Source organism: Schistocerca serialis, chromosome 7 (assembly GCF_023864345.2).
Source record: "Schistocerca serialis cubense isolate TAMUIC-IGC-003099 chromosome 7, iqSchSeri2.2, whole genome shotgun sequence".
NCBI lineage: Eukaryota > Metazoa > Arthropoda > Insecta > Orthoptera > Acrididae > Schistocerca > Schistocerca serialis.
In genome coordinates, this window is record NC_064644.1 from 240,383,099 (window position 1) to 240,402,878 (window position 19,780).

The window sequence follows — 19,780 nt, forward strand, 5'->3', positions numbered from 1 at the left end:
TCTGCTGATTCTGCAAGCGATAAAATTCGGACAGGACATCTGGAGATTGTGGCGAAGCCATGACACAAGTAAATTAGGGCAATACGAACGGTAAAGCCTCTTTTGAGACTCGTCGTCAAATATGTTGTGACTTGGCAAGACAGCCAAGTCACTATGCGAGGAAGCCGAAACGCACGCGTTTACGCTCACGTAGACTGGCGTGAGGTCTGGAACATTACAAGGAATTAGAGTAGCCAAAAATAGTACGTAGCTTCTGGAATACTTAACTTTAATTTATAATTGTAGAACATCTCTCGTTACGGTACAGGCTTCACAATAATAATTATCAAATGGTTTGGTGCCTTGCTAGGTCGTAGCAAATGACGTAGCTGAAGGCTATGCTAACTATCGTCTCGGCAAATGAGAGCGCTATTTGTCAGTGCCATCTCTAGAAAAGTCGGCTGTACAACTGGGGCGAGTGCCAGGACGTCTCTCTAGACCTTCCGTGTGGCGGCGCTCGGTCTGCCATCACTGACAGTGGCGACACGCGGGTCCGTCGTATACTAGCGGACCGCGGCCGATTTAAAAGCTACCACCTAGCAAGTGTGGTGTCTGGCGGTGACACCACACATATAAATTCTAATTTGTGTGCTAGCGTTCAGTGTTCTGGTAATCCTACTCGGAATTGATCAATAAATGATCGTGGATGTAATGAGTTTCCTTCTCGAAAGTGCTGAAATTCTCTGGCTGCGAGGAAATGATCGTTGTCGTACTTCGTCATAGTTCCATATGAAATTCGCGATTTTTCGCCACTTTTGTTTCTGATCATTTCTCCCGTCGTTCTTTCCGGTTGTGGTAGATCCATTGGACATTGTCCACTGTAACTTTCGCCTAACCTTGCGTGATATCGTTGAGGTGGCACGCAATAATTTTCTTCCATCGGTTGCGAACGTGTAGCTGGATGCATTGCACTATACTCTTCGAGACCAGGCTTTCCCTTGTCACGTATTGGTTCCGTATCTTGTCTGTCTAACCATGCTGTTTATTGTACGATCCAAACTTGAAACATACACTTGTGGTTCCGCATGTGTTTCTGGTGCCGTTTGTTCATCAAGAATTTCGAAATGTCTTTGTTGCGGCGCAGGCTGTTTGATTTCACGTATGTTACTTTCCGCCTGTGATTTCAATCGCAAATGCATGATATCTTCGTTAATTGCTTGTTTTCCGGTGCTGTTACAGATACGGATGTGGTTGCAGACTCAGTGCTTGTTCGATCCTGTTCACTACGCTCTTCAATGGTTTGCAACAACTCTGTTCACAATTTCTGATATTATTGCTTCGTTTGCGCTTGTATTTTGACCATATGATTATCGTATCTTTTCAGCGCTGCTTTTGTGATACGTTTGTGTAACACACTGTTTTAACAGTTTCACGTGCTGTACCTGCTGCTTGTCTAGTAATTACGTTTAACTCTTTCTCTAGTTTCTCCCTGGGTGTTGTTACATAATGTTTTGATCTCGTCCTGAGTGTCATTACGCATGTTTGTAGGTCCCCTTATAACTTGTCAATGTCTGTTCTGAATTGATTGTCGCCTGTTATTAAGTTTCCTATCACTTCTCGAGATTCTTTTGCTTCGTCTTCAATATGACTTAGGTGTAACTGAAAATTTTTGTTTTGTTATTTGATCTAAGGCATTTGTTTCGTGGTTTCTACATTCTGAAATTGGTTCGAAATTTCTTTATTTTGCCCTGTCATGGTTTCCGTCATTTGTTGTAATGATTCTGCCAGATTGGTGGGTCCTATTGCGTTTTCTTCCTCCGTCCTACCCTCTTTATTTTCGCCCAAGTGTTGGTTTGCAACCGATTTCATTGAACTGTGCGGTGATACGTTTATGCTCGAATTCCTTGTACTCTGTTGTAAGAGAGCTCTGATTACTTGTACTATGGGTTCTACGTATTCAAGACGCAAGTTAAAATCCTCATCGACTGTCTCTCTACTTTCCTGCTGCTCTGTCGTATGCTCACCTACGTTTTCTGTGCCTTGGCGTAGATTATCCTCGTTATGTTGTGTTATATGTCCTGTTTCTCGCGATACTGCATCGTCTGTTGTATTGTCCTCTATTCTCTGTCCGTCTTCATGCTGGGTCCCTACCTCAATTCGGTCAAGGTCTCGATATGCCATTGCTAATCTTTCTGATTCCCTTATTTTCTGTTTTAAAAGCAATTCCCGCGCCTTACTTCGCGTTAACATGCGCTCATTCGATCTCACGCGGTTCATAAACGTTTTGCTCACACGATTTGACACTTATTATACCCTAGGCTGACAATCCATTCACTTACTTGTTGGGTCAGAACCAACTTGTCAACGATGTATCAGTCACCTGTGAGCTTGCATTGGAGAGAAAACTTAATTCTAACGAAATTAAAATTCATAACTTAACTATGCTATTTTCTCTGCTAGAATGTCTCACTTTCTATTGAATACTTTCTTACTATCTATCGCTGCAGCTACTGTTTTCGACTATTTATACCTTTCAGAAAAATTACACGTTACGAAAATTTTTAAACAGGATATTTTTCTTACCCACTTAGGCGTGTGGTTGACCTTCAGTCAAGGTATTTTACCATCCTGGCAGGGTCGCCATTCTCTAAGATTCTGCATGGTGTCTGTTTGTTCTAAGTCGTGTCTCCCTACCACTTTCGCGCAACGACGCTCTGAGTGTGTTTTTTAGGGAATTGACTAGTTTGAACCATGGATCTGTTGCTGGTATGGAGACGCCAGACCACGCATGATATGTAGAGTTCAGAAGAGTTCAGTGAGACTAGAGATGATATAATCAAATACTTAATGATTTCAGTGTCAGCTCCACTGCATTCTCTATAAAAGAATCTTAATACTAACTAACTTTAGTGGAAGGGTTTCAAGGCTTTCATATTTTTAGTTAGTTGGTAAAATAACGTCGAAAAAGCAGTTAAGTATAGTATTGGAATTTTTATTCTACATGCAAAACATTGTTTATAAATTGCACTGTTGATAAAAGGAAATATTTTAATACAGGATGATAAAAACCAACTGCGTTCAACAAAAATGTGAACGAATATTCCCTGAAATGGTTTCCAAGTTCTACAATGGGTCGAAGGATGACCTATGCCATATCACATCTATAATCTACGTTTAAATTAAGTTCCCTAAAGGAGAAAACTATCAAAAATGGTCTACAGTGACCCTCAGTTATCACTAATTACTTATTTAACTTGTCGTAAATTACAGTGACTGATGTGGTTTCTCAATAATTATATAACAGAAAAATTATCGAGTTTCAGATTTTAACTTCAAGTAGCAAATGTGCACAGCACGAAGTTTAATTGGCGATCGACAGTAGTATTACATGAAAAGATGATGTAACAGATGAGACTTCCGCAGTTCTGAGTGAAGCCTTATGTGCTCTTATGCGGTATCGCATGTGTTCATTACCTTGTCGGTGGTTAGGCAGCGTCAGGGTCGGTGGGTGGTGTAGCTCCATACACCTCGCCGTCTCGGTAGCAACTCTCTCGAACTTCTCCTTACTACAATTTTCCGAAGTTGGTTTAAGAAAAGGTGTCTGACTGTGTTTTCAACTTACCATCAGGGTCCCAATGTTAACCTTAAGCTCCACCTACAAAAATTCTGTCTATCCAATGAGCAACGTTATACTTTTCATGGCGGGGCAATGTTTTTAATGTTTGCTACATAACAGAGACCCGTATAGTCTCACGCTAAAACTTGTAGCTGGTGTGGCCCTTTTAGTGTTATCGTAAGATCTATACTGCTGTTCTGGAGTGGGGTGATTTTGGCGGTCAGTTGGCGACGTGGGTATCCGTACCTTATCGTAGGGCCCCCTAGCTTACACGATTCTGCTCTCGGCTTCTGTTCTCCTTTCACCCCTCGGAACTGCGTCTGTTTCACGGTGGAAAGGTATGACATGCATTTAGGCGTTATTGTGTTACTCTGTGGTATTCCATTTGCTCACTCGTTGATCGTATTACTGTGGTTAATTTAATGTCAGGATTTATTCGGAACTATGTGACATATTGCCGGATTTGCTATCATGTCAGGGTTTTCATGGAAGGTATTGGATTTGCCTTACACCTTACACCCTATACAATACTTCCGTCCAGCACCTTATCGTTTCTCTCTTGTTCAAAGCATTAACCATCAGCTGAACAACCATATAAAGCCAACTCCATCACCATAGCCTTTACAATTTCCTAACTTCCTTACATCATAGTTATCCACCGATTTCTTTGCCACTGACCTGAACATCCATTGAACGTCCTCCAATAGAACTCCAGTGGTCGCGTTTGTTTATTGACTCATCCTAGGCGGCATATTCGCTACCTGTCCTGGAGATAATACTACTCCATACTTCAACCTCCTAGTACCTATTACCATAGAAGTCCTTGATCCAGTTGGAGCCTACGCATCGTACTCGGCATCCCCTGTTCATAATGTCACTCTCTTGAACCCCCTCACAAGAAAAGCTGCTCGTAATATATAGAAACTCGTCTAGGAAACCAGCCAGCCACAAGCAGTACGCAAATCATATTCCTTCTGCCAATTCCTTCCTTACAAAGCCTTTCTTAAATGTAATATCCACACATTCATAACGAGCCAATTTATTCTATCCACCTCACCTTTTTTCCATGAGCGTAACTTCTCCTTCGTTAACACTGTAGCTTACACCACACTGGCCTGCAGACTAGATGCTGAGATACTCTCACATTGTAGCAGTAATTGCGGAGACAGACCAAAAAGCTAAAGTTTTAAAGTTCGAGGTTTGTTGCCAAACATTCGCCAGACTTAAGGTGAAGCTCCCCAGTAACTCTTTTAACTTCCGGCCGGAGTGGCCGTGTGGTTCTAGGCGCTACAGTCAGGAACCGAGCTACCGCTACGGTTGCAGCTTCGAATCCTGCCTCGGGCATGGATGTCTGTGATTGACTTAGGTTAGTTAGGTTTAATGAGTTCTAAGTTCTAGGTGACTGATGACCTCAGAAATTAAGTCACATAGTGCAGAGGGCCATAAAAAAAATCTTTAAACTAGAGATTAGCTTTCCACCAACTGACAGGCAGCCAAACCACTCCCCACTACCCTGCCATTTCGTCAAGTTAATCTGAGTGAACTTAACCATTAATAGTCTTGAACTGAAAACAATAATACTGTTCATGTGGGCACTATTGTACAGTACTATAGGTAATATATGATGAATATAAACTTACGAGTAAATTATTATCCCTTTAGACTGCAGATGTCATGATTACATTTTATTGAAACATATTTTTCGTATTGTGTGTTAGCACCAGCGCTTTCTTTACGTGAGCTGGTCTACTTTGGTCTACTATGTGTTATTACAGACTTGCGCAACAGCTTTGTGAAAAGAGATAAATTTCTTTACATTATGAAAAGGGTCATCCAAAAGTCATTTATTAATATGGCATCGCGACAAAACGCCAAGATCGTTAAGCGAAACTGTCGGACGAGCGGAATTCACTTTTTGTTTATGATGAAGATCACTCAGTACTTTTCATGCAATTCGGTTTCATGTTTCTATCACTAATTTAATGTCATCCAGTGTGTTTCTACATTAGGGCTGCCCAGTATGTTTCAGCGCACTATTATAGGCCTAAAGTCTTAATGCACGTATTTAGGCTTATCTGATACACGTGTGGGTGTCCTCATTGTGTCCAACAGAATACTGTAATAACTGGTACCCAGCTTTATCTACGATAATTACGCAAGCTGGATAAATGAGTTAAAGTTTCGCCATGGCAGAACCTGAACCCAGATCTCCTTGTTCACTAGACAGGAATGTTGCCTGCTACACCACGACAGCGCTATGGCTAACATTGCAGCACCCACTTCCCTTCCCAACACAAACTTCGATATGAAATAAAGTATGTGCTGGGGAGGACATTCGACTTGGGTAGCCCTTGCAGCAATGTTATTCATAGTACTACGATGGTGTAACTGTCTGCAAACCAGGAAACATGTGTTCATGCGCTAGCCGCGGCACAAATTTTGATTCATTTATTCAGCTTCCATTATTATCGTAAATAAAGATGAGACTTAACAATAACGGACTTCAACGGATGTCATGTGACGTCCGCTAAGACCTAATACAGCGTACATTAATGGACAAGAAAAAAAGTCACGACCATGTCACCTATTTTGTTTATTCACCTTCCATCATTATCTGACCTAAAAATTTATAAAACGTTTGGCGGCAGCATGTTCAAGTCAGTACATGCAATGTTAGGCAGCTATCAGTTTTACATGGCTGTAGTTGTAAAGTTGATAAAATCGTGTAGTAGATGTCAAATTACAGTTCGCATGCACTTGGTCATTCGTGGCTTAAGCAGACAGTGGCCCAAGAGAGGCATTATTTGTAAAACCGAAGGTAGTACTTACATAAATGGAGCACAATTTTATTATATATTATCTTCCTGCTTTACGTCATGTGTGGCCCCTGCAATTGATGAATGAAACGGTCTCTGCACTACTTTCATTAGGCTTCGCATGTTGTATTCGATTATGTGCACGAGAATTACACAGATTGTAAATACCTGCGTGACTAACAGAAAATATCCTCCACAATATTTGGTTTCAAAGACGATTATCAAAGGCGAATAGATCCAATGCGTGAATACAGAGACACCGAACTGATGTTAAGGTGCACTGAGCACGTCACACTGCTTCCGCAAAAGAGGTTACGACCTTGCGAGTGGACCGTTTTATCCACTACGTCGAGTTTGTTTATAATATTCACAAAGTATTGGATAAAAGCAGAAGAAATATCGCTCGTTATCCTTCAGGAGGAAACAGATGAAACTATGGAAGATACTCTTCGGGCATTTGTATGTAATGGGCCCACTACTGGATTTTTATTTTAGAAGAAGACAACAAAAGTACATGAAAGGGGAAAAAGTACCCTTTCACAGTTACTTATAGAATTAGGGCATTCTTTAACAGAATTAATCCTCCATTTTGTAGGAACTCTTTCCTCTCAAACCGTTGACCTTAATAAATGTAAAGCCAGAAATCTGACCAAAAATACGACACCTACTGACAAAAAGTAGCGTCCGAAATTCGTCTGATATTCAGGCATGGTTTTTAGTACTGATGTAGAACGTTCTTGTGTAATTTCTAAACTTCTTGATATCTAATGATGGCAGAAGCAGAAACGTCCTAAAAATTAAAGCAATTGTAATAAACGATCAAGACAGTTTACTCACAAAATATCTGAGACGTGTGCTGACTCGACAAAGAGCCACAAGGAAGAAATGAACCCAACTACCTGCTGGAAACCAAATTGTAATGCAGTTCTTTGTAAGAGTGCTCGATCTATCGATCTCTCCCGCTGCAAAAAAAAAAAAAAAAAAAAAAAAAAAAAAAAAAAAAAAAAAAAAAAAAATATTTATAATATGAGTTGTACAAGATTTCTTTCAGTTTAAAAACACGACAATGTAGAACTTGTTGTAGGTCTGCTATTTATAATACGTCACAACTGTATCTTAATGAGTAAATGGATGAAGTTAAAATTTTTCACTTTCTCACCACGCCCTACAGTATTGCATGCACTTGTGCTGAGCAATGAGTTTAGACAAAAAAGCCTTAAAGATTGTTGTCAGTCTTGTATTTGTGTCTGACTCTGCTGATTGTAGAATCGACAGAATCCTAGCAGCCAAACAGAATTTTCGAATATCCAGCGGAGTAAGATCGTCGAAACATTAAAACGTTTCTAGAAGGGCCGCCGTTGACATATTTGTCAGGAGTAACAACGAGCCATTTCTCATATGATATCATGCACTAAAATGCAGTTTTAAGTGACGCACAATTTCCTTCACTACTCTTGCACCGCTTCTATTGGTCGAGCCCAGGGGGCGGTCTTTTAAAATTCGTCCAAGCGGAATTAAATGGTTCAAATGGCTCTGAGCACCGCGGTACCTAACTTCTGAGGTCATGAGTCACCTAGAACTTAGAATTAATTAAACTTAATTAACCTAAGGACATGACATACATCCATGCCCGAGGCAGGATTCGAACCCGAGACCGTAGCGGTCGCTCGGTTCCAGACTGTAGCGCCAAGAACCGCTGGGCCACCCCAGCCGGCCCAAGCGGAAATATTCCTCCGGAAAACCTCTCCAGAAGCTGCCACATTATGGTTCTGCGTCATCACACTCTTGTTTTTTTTTTTTTTCTTCATTCTAAGAAACGTAGCATGGCGTTTCTTCGAAAGTTGCAAATTACAAAACTGCGTAATACCATCTTTTTCTAGCGAGGTACCTGAATTAAATAGTGTTTAAAACTTAGAAGAGGGGCTGAGGTTCCAACTTGTATTTCATTGGTTGGCATTGAGGATGAGAATGAATCGTTCTTGAATAATGAACTTGAGGAATGAGTGCTTACACAGGAGAGCTACGTTACGATGTAACACGTGGCTGGCAAAGAGACGAGCATACCGTAATGACGCAGCAGCAAGTGGTTTGCGGCGGCAGATTGCTTGGAGGACGTAATCACGGGGCTGCCAGACGCTGCGCCAGGGGCGGTGTTTGCTCCTCGTCCCTTGTTGACCATTGCTCCCTCAGGATGGCCGCAGCAACAGCAATACCCCACCAACAGCCCAGGGAGCTTAGGAGGAGGAGTCTCCTCTGATACGCCAGTTTCACAGAAAAGCAGTACGCTGCGTTTCCCCATACTACGCAAATAGTCTGAACGGCACTAATTTAACCCTTTGAACACAGTTTAGGAAATTCTTCGCATCATTGAGCAACGGGGAAAAGTTGATTACACATTGTATTATTCAGTTATGTACGAATGCACATTGTTTCGGCAATGCTATTCCTGAAAACTAAATAACTATACTTCCAAGATTCTACTCCTGGCGGGTGTAAAATGAATGTGCGCAACCGAAATACTGAACGCGAAAATGAAGATGTGGCCCTCTTTGACTACCCCTTGAAGCAGATCTTAGGATCTCTTAAAGGTGATTATCTTCTCCTTCTTGCACTTTATCATATAAATTACAACACAAACATAAATGAATCATTAAGGGAACTATTAACTACCAAATGGTAAATGCTGTTTCCGCGTATACATTTATTGTAGATTAAAACCCCTTTGTATTACAAATGTCCAATGGAAATAAAGGGATGCGAATGAATTTCCTAACTAATACGATTGATCAGTTTTTTGATATAAATAACGCGAGACGACTCACATCATCTACGTACCAAACGCTAGAAGACACTATTTTCAAAGATGTTCTACAATGAATGGTGTGCAACCTCAGTGAAAATAAAATTTACGTGATCACAGTTCTTTAGCTTTATAGGTCTAGTTAGTCGAAGCAATTAGCAATATCACCGTACGTACTGCGTCAAGTGCGTCGGAGTGATGGTTCTCGTAGACGTCTTTAACGACGGAAGAACTCCAGCCACAAAATATATATATATATATATATATATATATGTATATATATATATATATATATATATATATATATATATATATATATATAACTCGTTCGAACACTAGGACGGCAGAAGACGGTCCTCTGACTTGTATAATCTAATACTGTCTTCTCCTCTCTTTATTCTACAGACGAGAAACACGAACTCCCAGGAACAAGGACGGAGTTTAGATAACGTCTCAATGTGAGTGCAGTCAGGAGAAGTGCTCTTTATCACTGAACGCTGCGTAATCAACGACGACTCCCCACCCTGAGGCGAAGTCCAGAATTGTATAAGTTCGTAACAGTACAGTGCCTAACCGTTATAACTACAAAATCTGATAGCAAAGACAGCAAGTACCAACAAAAGCTTATACTGAGCCGCTGTCCAACATGGGCGCTCAAAACGGGTGACCTCTTCTCTACACCGCTGGGTTCCCAAGGAAACACGGCTTCCCTCCCTCATAAGTGCAGAAGATGAATCATATTCTCGAAACCCCGTAATATTCTCCCTCTCTACAGATTCTTCGGATCGCCGACCAGCCATTTTTAGTCGTCCAGCGCGGATAGTTCGCAAAGATATACCAATGCTTATTCAATTGTAAACTTCTCAGAGAAAAAATCCTCAGAAATGACCCAGCCTGCGTGATATCCGAGGCGACGCTTGCTCGTTCCTCTCTGCTGTGTCCAAGATTCTCGGAGTTTCCTAAGTATTATTAAATTATCCTTCCAGCCCCAGCACAATCCCGGCCAGCCACTGCTCTATCGTGTTTCAGCGCTCTGGTGCCCCGACCATCCTCCGTCTTGTCTACTTCCTGTGTTAATCCAGGCCAACGCACCTGTGTAGGCTTTTCCACGCAGGGCTTGAGTTACGCCTGCTGTTTCATTTCCACTGGTGTTCCAACCTCTACTAGCATAGGCAATAATTCACTACACCATTTTGCACTCCATCACCTTTCATGCAATAAGCTTTAACAACTGTTTGGAAGGCGTACGTCAGTCATCTTTAAATATTCATATATACGATGTACAAGCTATCAAATGATACCTAACTCCGGTTGTAAATCACGGAAAAGTATGAAGATGAGTGGTTGTAAGGTGTGAAATTATAGTCACCTTATAATATCCCCACCTAATGAGCTATTATACACCAGGATGGGGTAATTCTTATAGTATTATCTCATCCAGTCACAATAATATAACCCTAAATTTTCTGCACAAGTGAACTAATAAGAATACATGGGCCGAGGAACAATTGAATCAAGATATGTTCTTCTAGAGTCAATTAGCATTCATTCATGTGCTTGCTGCCATAAATTTCTTTACTAAAAGTTTATTTTAAACTGTCTGATCGATATGTTCGGAACATTTATTTTATACATGGCAATTGGAATATGCAATAACACGCAAAATAACCCATGTGTTCAAAAGAAATTTAACTGACATTACACATTTTTATGGTCCTTCAAAAATGGCAGTTCTTGTCTTTCTTTAGACTCATGGTGCATGCTCTCTGTCATTCATCCATCCATGAGAACTAGGTTGAGGCAATAAATATTAAAGTAGAGTATCCTAACCTTTTCAACGTGGTTGTCCAATTAACTATGTGTGCTTCATTTAACCATTAATATGCAAAACAAGCAGTTATGTCAATTACTCTAGAAATTATTTGTTGGTCCTTATACATTTATATAAAATTCTATGAAACATCCTGCGTAATTTTACGTGGTCATGTTTATGCTCTTGACTTGCATTTTAAAAACATCATTTCACAAACTGATTGTCCAAGCCTAGTGCTTCTGTAAGGTATATACTCTTTAAACATTTCAAAAATCTTATCATCTAAAGCGTTATTTGACAAACTGCATTTACATTTACTGTGAAAACTAATATTTGTAATAAGAGTTCGGATCGACCTCGATTTTAATTAATGTTCTTATTCATAGTGTACAAAAAAAATAATATTTTCAAACCCATAGGATCATTGTCAAGGAAAATTTGAAACAATTATTTTACATAAATACATACACACATAAATTCTGGAAACACACAAATGTAAATATTTAAAACATTGAAGCATATAGCATCATTATCAAAGAGAATGATATACAATAATTTTACATGAAAATCTATATAAATATTTTCTTAAGACTACCCTGAAAAATAAGTAAAAGTTGTTTACAAAAATGATAAATATCGGTAACTGTTAGTTTGTTGGTGCAACTATTCAGTGTTCACTCAACTATACACTTTTTTTTTTTTATCAAGAGTCACACATTGATTTCGATTTCACAACACACTTTCATCTTCATTTGTGCATGGGGATCGAATCTACAGTTTCTTTGTGAAGTTTAGGAAGCGAAGATTGGTTCAATAATTTGTTGAGATCGGTCATGGTGGCTTTGCAAGTCAGTCTTTGGACCCTCACACCATTTTTGATCCTGACAGCTTACAAGTTTCTCACAGAGTTGATGACGTAGAAGGATCCTCGGAATATACAGCTAGGTAAGTGGGTGTATGTTTAGGAACAGCCAAGTTTTCGTCGAATTAGCGAACAGTATGATGGAGGTAGAGTCAGGTAGAATTTTTATAGGTCACGTAAAATTCTACTCTGTCAGCTAAAAGAAGTGTAATGGCACCTAGTCTTCAGTTCTTCGTGTGTGATACTACTCTTCTGTTTTTCATGTCACTTCCTTCTCTTGATATAAATATTGTATTTTGGATAAGGATATCGGTAATTGTGGACAGGTAGTTTGTCTGTTTGATGACATTATACGTGGAACTTGAATCGTTGTATGTGACTCATATTCGTCAGAAGTCAATGCCAAGTGACTGACTGCTACAGATTATGATGTTTATCAGTGTCTGTCTGGGAGAGAACAGCAGAAGGAAAACCAAGTGGAGTTCACAGTTCATACAGCTATTAGAAGTTGTACTGTAGACTTAACTGACTGTATTATGTGCGCAACTCGTTTATCTCATCTCTAATGTGTAGTACAACAGTGGAGACAAATCATTAGTGGGCCGTTTAAACACCCATCTTGATCTGACCCAGCAGGTCTGCCACGGATTGCTGCACTACCTGCTCAATTGTTGCCTGTGACGCCCGAGGTTTTCAAGTAGCTGCATTTGAAAAGGACTGCTGTTTCTCCACAACCGCAACATGGCTTTGGCTTAGCTACGGCATCGCTGGCTTCTGCTATTCTCTGCAGCTGTGCCATTAGCCTCCCATTCCATCTGCACATCACTTTGTTACTTCCAGTTTCTCTCAAAAAAGTTTTTTTTTGTGACACCTGTGCCTATAATACATACAATAATTTTCCGATGTACAAAAGTGCCATACAATACATAACACAATATCATTGACATGTTTTGGTTATGAAATATAAATTTTTAAGAAGAATTCATTAATGAAGTCATCTATCATTACATTTGTTATTGTTCTAGTTGTACAATCAACCAAAATGCTCTCTTATTTACTATTATTATTCTGATCAAAATTTCATGTACAAAGTTAATGTTAACTATAAAAGACATATTTCTCAACCTATGTAATTTAATTATTAAATATCTGTAAGCCCTTGTATACCTATAAGAGATACATGTTCATTTGTTATCCATACAACAGTACGATTACAATCATCACCAGATCCCAATGTTAATAACTGCAAATATTACTTGTTAAACTACTTGTTAACCTACTGGCCAGTAGGATATTTATACTAGTCTAACTACAACCCGTATTCAAAGTACTACACTGTCGTTGGGTATCACAAGATCGTCCGACCTCATGGCTCTTGGTTTTGTCGTGGATGCGCACAACTTACACAAAAGATACACAAATGAATGATTAGGCGGCATCTTCTTCCTTTTGTGCTTTGGCATGCTTCCTGTGGACAATCATAAACTACAGCGAAAGTTTTAGTACAACATTACTGATACTCTCTTTAATCATAATGTAATTAACCATCGTTCATATTTTTACATAGTAATACTTTCTCTGTCACTGTACGTTTTTCGGAACTGTTGCTATTACCTTTATCTGTAGTTAACTCTTTCCTTTAGGTTACTATGGATACATTTTATTTTACTTGTGGCTAATGTTTTGTACATTATATAAAATCACTGCTCATCAACACCTCTGCCATGCCCCTAGATACTACCCATGATGTCATGTGGTTTGAACAAATAGAATTTCTTACTTACATAATTGGCGGACCTCACATCCTACAATTTTTTACTTTCCATTATTAATTTTTACATGTCTATATCCCCTTGTTACACTTCCATTTCCGGTCGCTATAACACTAAAACAATATTTCGGTGCGCTCATACAGTATTGGCTCTGAGCGCTATGGGACTTTACTTCTGCGGTCATTAATCCCCTAGAACTTAGAACAAGTTAAACCTAACTAACCTAAGGACATCACACACATCCATGCGCTAGCCATTATACCAACCTGCGACCGTAGCGGTCTCGCGGTTCCAGACTGCAGCGCCCAGAACCGCACGGCCACTTCGGCCGGCCATACAATATTCCCGCAGAACTGGCCACCATGTACATAATTATTCCGTCTCTCTGAAAAGCATAAATGCAATGTTACCATACACAAATAAAGGTGTGCTCTCGCGTAGCCACGTGGAGCAGGCCACCTAGTCAACTATCGTTTCGCTGAATAGAGGCAAATCATACTTGGACAACACACCTGCGTGACAGCGCAAATCACTGCTAGCAAGTCACTCATTTGTGATCCCATTGCTAAACATGGAAAATAGACACTCATTTCATGAAGTAGTTCTACCTTTTTTTTTCTAAAATGCTGTCGTTCTCTGCTAATACGTTCCACATCAGTTGGTATCAAACTTACCTATTCACATATCTTTACTCCATGCTTGCAGTACCGTATGTTTCTCAGTTTTGCTTTATTCCTTCATAGACAGATAGCACATATTAAATTTCAAACATTTTTTAAATTATACTCTCGGTTTGCTGTACACATAGTTACAGCTTACACAAAGAAACATACCCTAATTCTTTCACCCTCGACATCCTGCCTCTATTTATGCACTGTAGAACCTCTTTTAACATGATTATAGCACAGAAAATAATGATAAATCTACATCACCCCTCAGTGTACTAACTTAATTTAATTGCTAGCTATATACATTATACTTTACTTTTGCCATACAAGCTCACTTTCAATCTACCTACTTATTCTATGTCATTTTGGCATACTCTCCCTGGGTTAGGTGGTCTAATTTCAATTGATTGTTTCCGATTCCTGTTGTTTTTCATTCCTCCCCATCTTTGGTTAGACCGTTGTAGAGTTTCTGTGTTGTCGCCCCATAATGCGCCATTATTTTGTGGCTCCCATCTGCATTCATTTCGTTGCCTATATTCTCTGCCATAGTTCTACCACTGTACGTTGTTCCAACTACGATACTTATGGCCCATGTTTTGGTGAGGCGGCCGATTTACATTGTTTTGCCAATGATGGCCTCTATTATTCCCTCCGTTGTTCTCCCTTCTTTCACTTTGCACGTCTCTCTGCCTACGATTTTCTCGCGCCTGCTGCTCGTTGAAAGAGAATTCCAACTCTCTTCGGATACCCTTGAATCCTTCTACATCACTTCCACATGGGCCGACGAGCGTTTTCTGGTAGTAAATTGTCAACTTCATCCAACAGAATCTTATGATCTCAGCCGGTGTGCGTGGATCGTCCAGATACTGATTTTTCTTCAAGTTTTCTAAATACTTCACCGGACTGCGGAACCCTGAACCCTCCAAGTCTCTGCTCATCATTATTTCCTGTTTGATCCTGTCCTGTGTTTCCTTCGACAAGTATTCGATTAAACATGCGTCACGAAACTCTTCTTATGACGTTCACGTTTTAGCAGTGTTCCGCATGTATTTGGCCGACGTTTCCCCGATATATGGACATACAAAGTCCAGTTGGTATATCAGAGGCCAGTAAGGAATCAATCAAATTGTCCAATGAAAGTTTTTGAGTGTAAAACATTAGCATCGTCTTTCTGATGTTGGAATTTTCGTACAGAGATAAAATGCTTAAAATCGAAAATTTCACTAGAATCCTTCCCGCTCGACCTACCACATTCTCACTTGGCGCTGACGTTTTCAGTCTACCGATACTCTTGGCATAATCTCTTCTGCTCCTGTTATGTCTTCATCAGTGGAAAAATGTCCCATGGTGCGCATTATTGGGTAACAATTATGCATGTGAAATATTGCCGTTCTCAGTATTCACAATTTACGACCAGGTCGTGTCCCGTGTATACGCGGGGGCCATATCTCTAACGACATTTCGTTGGTATGCAGATACGCTTTCAGTCTGTAGTTGACAAGCAACTCTTACATTCGAGCACATTATAGTATCGGCTGGGCTTGGACATGCTCGTGCCGTGTTTGAACTGGTTTTTCGGTTTCCAAGTAGCCTACTATTTCTTTCCTGACGCGTGATTTTTGACTAGGTTGACGTCCTGAGCTAATTGCTTAATTTCGATTTCTATGTTTTGATTAAAGTGTGAGAGCTCCGTGATCAGTGCCTTACTTGGCGCAATTTCTGCCTTTGGCATCTGCGTTATTTCTACAGGTTTCACGCGCCTCTGCAACTTCGTTAATGCACTTCTACCTATCTTTGTCGTATTTTCTGTCTTCTCTAATGTTAGGAAAATTGGAAATTTGTGTTTTGTTCCATGGGACCAAACTATTGAGGTCATTTGTTCCTCGGCTTACCCACTAATTAATTTAACTTAAACTAACTTACGCTAAGGACAACACATGCACCCACGCCCGAGGTAGGACTCGAACCTCCAACGGGGGGAGCAGCGGCAACCGTGGCAAGGTGACTCCGACCGGACTGTTAACCGGCGAAGCCCTAATGGTTCACGAGCAATACGCTTTGCGCCCCTCGCTAGTAATCGTACCTCTTTCACGGTTCTTCTGACCTCCACAATCTCTCGTTGTAATTTTGTTCGCAGTGTCACTACCTCTTCATTTTCGCGTTCAGTATTTCCGTTGCGCACATTTATTTTACACCCGCCTGGAGTAGCATCTTGGATATAGCGACCCTGACAATATCCTACTTAGAGTTTTCTGATAGTAGGCACAAAGTGGTTTGAGAATTCGGAAATGAAAAAAAAAAAATTCCCGTTTATAATTTTTAGATGTTATTGATAGTGATCACCAGCTTGCGTGTATAGTTTGCAGTAAAGTCAAGCAATAACATTAAAAATAATATGTGTGTATTTTAATGTATTTCTTTTCAGACCCATAGCGCTTCAGTCCACTGGCCGTAATTTATAGATATTTATTTATATCATTTTTCGTTGTATTTTGTTTGTATTGTAACGACGCTGCTTGTTCACGACGTTGCCACTAGTTTAGCTTGTTTGTTGTGTACATTTCACATGCCCTTAACGTAATAAATGTAGGTAGTGTAAATTGTGTGTACTTTTAAGAGAGGATTGTTATCAGGTATCAGTAAATGATAACTAGGGAGAAAGCGTGCTTAGTAGGGCAACAGATGACTAGTTGTAACAACATAGAAATGGCAGATACACGGGGAAGGCAAGAGAGCCTATGGAATGAGAAAGAACTATATTAGCAGCACAAGGCACAGGTGAGGGAAATACCAAACCAAGGGAATATTTTGAGTATGATAGACACAGTCGAGACCGTTGTGGCAACACGATAGCAAAAATTACTAACAGAGAAACATTGAGGCACTCGTAAAGATACGGGAGTATAGTGTAGGGACTCAAAGTGAATGTTGAACAACTAAGAATCATGGTAGATCGCTGTCAGTGACATCGTCAAAGGGCAGCATATCAGGGGCCCGCGGTGATGACTTTTTTGAATACCAAGAAATGGAGAGGGGAAATGAAAGAAGATCACCTCAGAGTAGAGGAATTTTAACACTAAGTCGTGCTTTAAACGTCATAACGTAAAACATGTTCGGCTAGAAATGAGAGATGAATCGCAATATTACAGCCACGGTGTGAGTTGCTTATTAAAGGTAAAGTACTGTGCGATGTGCATGACGGCTCCAATTTGACATTCAACAGTTGTGACACTATTGGTGAGGTAATCCCACCCACTATGTGGATGTGGTACCACATTGAGCAAAGTTCAGTTTGGGTTCTCACGTATAGTGCTGCTTAGCTTTTAACCGTGACGATAATAGCTGTCTTAGACCTCAGTTTGGATCAGTATTCTGTTTTGTGAGTAAAAACCGAAATTATTTTGTATTATTTCTTTTCCTGTAAACTGCTATAGTAATTTTTCATTTAATTCAAGATTACTTCTTTGAGGAATGCAGATTATTGTTGTTTATTTAAGTTGTGAGGAGCTTTTAAGATCTGGCACACGCATTATGTTATTTCGTTCCAATTTTCATTCTGCGTGTGTGTGTATCTTTTCTCTGTAGGAAACGAGCCAAATCTGAGCAATCTCAAGCTTGTAGGCTCATTTGGAAGTGACTGTTTGGAAACCTTCGAACTTATTAAGTTTGATTCTCTTGCTGTTCACCGTATTTGAAAATGCTGCTTAAGCAAATAAGTATGCTTGAAAGGTTTTATTTAAGTTTGAGTCAGCACCGTATAATACCCCGATCCAAGATTCTTACAGTTCATTCAGGTTGGTATTTTTAAACCAAGGCTAAACTTTTTATTTATTGCTTTGCTCGACAGGCATTTCTCTAGAGCGCATATTCTGATGGTACTGAGCTATGGTATTCCTGTGCATCTGTCACACTTGAATCATGTTTAAGTTCGTCTTTCAAGTTCTTTATGCAAGTTTAAATATTTTAATTACTAATTCAGAAACTCATTCACAAAAATAAGTTTTCAGCCCAAATCTCGCTTCATCAGATCATGCTGGCATTGATAATATAGCGTAACGTAGTACTCTGCCGCTGTATCTCATCACGACACGGATGATGGACGATGCCGGTTGTAGTCAATAATTCCTTTAACTGTTCCAATAAATAATACATTATATGTCACTATCATTATTCGTTCTTTTTTATCCACTGAGGAAAAGAATGGGTATCTCAACTACTTACTGACTCTGAATACGTTTTACCGTAATAAATGCTCTGTATCTTCATTGTCTTCTCCATGACTTCGGCGAGAGTTTAATACCATAACGATAGCGATTCCCTTTCATTGCTGTTAATCCGAAAGGGATAAGGTATATTTGAAGACATTGGCATGAAGTAATTATTTGAGAAATGAGCTGTCTCAGTTCTCCGACAAACGTTCAGTATTACAAGGTGTGGGAAACTTACGAACGAAAGGAACTTTCATGTCATGTATATCTGCCAAGTAACACAGACTGATGGAACTTGGGCCACACGTAGAAATAACTACTAAAGTATAGCACGGAAGGTCACTGAAAAAAATGCGCTGTGAGACGAACTGAAATGACACGTTTATTCTAAGGCAATAATTAAACCGAAGACATCCTCCGCTTTCTAGGTGATTTCAGTCCCTTGTATTCCTTCTTTGCCTGATGTTCTTGCTCTTTCGTTCCCTTGAGTTCTTTTGGAAGTTGACGTATGAGCTTCTTCCTTTCCATTTTCTTGTTCGTTACTATTTTATAGATGAGCCGTGCATTTATTGCCCCCATGTCCAGTATATGTTGCAGAAGACATGCATTGGCAATCTCCATACATGCAAACTTCGTAGTATATTTACAAGTCATTTGATCAACCACGACCACCCCGTAATTTCTTGCATTGTAGAACATCCTCGTTTCTGGTTTCTTCTTTCCTTCCTTGCTTATTGCTATTTCAGCATGCAGCGTACTCAGTAGAATGACATATTTATTCTTCTTTGCTTGGGATACAGCTAAGGTGCAGTGTGTGTAGCTACTATTCTGCAGTATTGTGGTGGAGTATATTTGATTTTTCCCTTTGGCGTGCTGCAATTTCCTTAACTTTAACGCTCCTGGTTTTATTCTTCTGGTGGTCGTTTGATAAATCGCGGCCACGTCCTATTCCTGCCTTTATGGCCTTCTCCTCGAGCCCCTTTCAAATGGCCACATGTGGCAGAAATTGCACATGAAGTACCCTTCAGGTTAAATCCAGTTCTCCTGACAGCAGCAGTTACTTGGTGCACTGTATATTTTACAAACGGAAGCATCTCAGATGCACCTTTCAAAACTGTCAACTTCATCGAATCACATCCTCGACAACGACGTCCATTTTTATCCCGTGCTGCACCGCTTGTCAAATTTTCACATTTATCGATCGCGCCGGTCATCTCCCACTACTTCGTGAACCATATAGCATGTG